A 2,500-nucleotide genomic window follows, 5' to 3' on the forward strand; every position below is an offset into this window, starting at 1 on the left:
CTGCCCTACAGATCTGGCAGATTCAGGGGGAAACAGAGTGATGACTCAGGCAGAAATATCACACACACACACACACACACACACACACACACACACACACACACACACACACACACACACACCACTTAAACACACGGATGCACACATGAACACAAACACAGGTACGGTCATGGTCACACACACACACACACACACACACACACACACACACACACAAATGGATACACACAAGAAAATCAACACAGTTACACTCATGGCCACACACACACACACACACACACACAAGCCTGTGTGAACTGATCTGACCAGAAGGAGAAAAGCAGACATTCAATAGCTGATGGAAACATCTGTGCAATCAAGTGGGATTAGTGCTGGAATTCTGAGGTAAAGGGGCGACACGGTTGCTTGGTTTTGCTCGCAGACATAAAAACCTTCTCCTCAATGACACACACACATCCCAAGTGTTCACAACTGCTCCAACGCCTTCACACACATAGTGGACGGGGCCGCCCATGTGTCTGTAGGTCCGGCTACATATATGACCCATGGCTGCCCCCTTGTGGTTACTTGACAAAACCATTCCAGTATTGATCACTTTGATGGGTTTGAGGAGCTCTAGTGATAGCTGCAGGGACTAGAGCAGGGGTTCCCAACATTTTTTGCCAGATGAGGTCCCAGCAAACCTTTAGGGAACCTTCCCTGAACATTCCCTAAAGGTATTACCTTCAGAGAACCTTTAGGGAACGTTCCCTAAAGTCAAGTCAAGTCAAGTCAAGTTTATTTATATAGCACATTTCATACACAGAGGTCATTCAATGTGCTTTACATAAACAAAACCAAACAATAATAACAAATAAAAGCATAGAAGGGCAATATAGTCAAAGAATAGTTAAAAGGTAAAGATCATAATAAAAAGAAAACATAAAACACAAGGTAAAATCATTTAAAAATAAAGAATAATTAGTAAGCAAAAAAATAAAGAATAATTAGTAAGCAAAAAAACAAAGGCAAAAGTAGTAAAAAAAGTAATAAAAGACAAAGTAGAATAATTATCAAGGCAGATTCAGAATTTGTAACTCGGCACAGTTAGCAGAAAGCATCTGAGAACAGTTTGGTCTTAAGTCTAGATTTAAAACTGGCTACAGTTGGGGCCTTTTTTAATGTAATCCGAAAGTTGGTTCCACAGCTGAGCAAGATAGCAGCTAAAAAGCTGCTTCACCATGTTTAGTTCTAACTGTAGGTTTTACTAGCAGGTTTTTCACCTGGGACCTGAGAGGACGAGAAGGTGTGTACTGCTGAAGCATGTCTGACAAGTATTTAGGTCCTGCTCCATTTACTGATTTATAAACAAGCAATAGTGCTTTTAAAGTCAATTCTGTGACTTACTGGAAGCCAGTGCAAGGACTTAAGAATTGGAGTAATGTGGTCAGTTCTTTTAGTTTTTGTTAGAGTCCTAGCTGCTGCATTTTGTATCACCTGAAGCTGTTTAATAGTCTTTTAGGAAGGCCTGTGAACAGTCCATTGCAGTAATCAACCCTGCTGGAGATAAATGCATGAATGAGTTTTTCTAAGTCATGTTTTGACATCAGCCCTCTGAGTTTGGCAATATTTTTTGAGGTGGTAAAAGCTGATTTAGTTATCGCTTTCATGTGGCTGTTGAAATTTAGATCACTGTCAATTAATACACCAATATTTTTAACAGTATCCTTTGCCTTCAACCCTTTTGTGTCAAGGAGAGTGGCAACCCTAAGTCTTTCCTCATTTTTACCAAATATAATTACTTCAGTTTTTTCTTTGTTCAGCTGAAGAAAATTTTGAGACATCCAGGTGTTGATTTGTTCTATACACTGACACATAGATTCAAGAGGACCATAGTCGTTTGGTGATAGAGCTAAGTACATTTGTGTGTCATCTGCATAGCTATGATATGAAATCAAATTATTTTGAATGATTTGTCCAAGTGGGAGCATTTAGAGGTTGTATAATAGTGGCCCCAAGATCGACCCCTGGGGAGCACCACAGGTCAAGGACGTTGGTGTTGAGGTACAGTTTCCGATGGCAACAAAGAAGCTCCTTTCTTGTAGATATGATTTTAGCCAGCTGATAACTATGCCTGTAAATCCAACCCAGTGTTCTAGTCTGTGTAGTAAAATATTGTGATCAACAGTGTCAAATGCTGCACTAAGGTCCAGGAATGCTGCACTACTTTGAAGGACATCCGCCGATATGAGGTGAAAAACAGTTTTGAAGAAATTGGTAGGCAGAGTGTCTAAGACACATGTGGAAGAGCTGAGATTCTGTACCGTTTTTCAAGTGTTTCAGTAGTCTATCAAGCTGAACTCTGACATCAAGTTTAGTTTCCCTCTGTTTGTTGCTGGAAGTTCAGGTTGTTGAATTTGTAATTGAGCAGATATGTTGAGTCTGGATTTTGTCAATTTTACCTTTAAAAAAAAAGATGAAAACTCATTGCATTTATTATTTGAGAGAAGTTCAGGCGCTT

The 2,500-nt window shown here is 39.8% G+C and overlaps 1 protein-coding gene across 1 annotated transcript in view; it reads right to left on the bottom strand.

Annotated features, from left to right (window-relative positions):
• The window catches only part of cped1 (cadherin-like and PC-esterase domain containing 1), a 121,318-nt gene that overhangs the window by 73,858 nt on the left and 44,960 nt on the right, over nt 1–2,500 (bottom strand). The gene's annotated exons all lie outside the window — the stretch shown is intronic.

This window comes from Alosa alosa, chromosome 17 (genome assembly GCF_017589495.1).
Source record: "Alosa alosa isolate M-15738 ecotype Scorff River chromosome 17, AALO_Geno_1.1, whole genome shotgun sequence".
Taxonomy (NCBI): Eukaryota; Metazoa; Chordata; class Actinopteri; order Clupeiformes; family Clupeidae; genus Alosa; species Alosa alosa.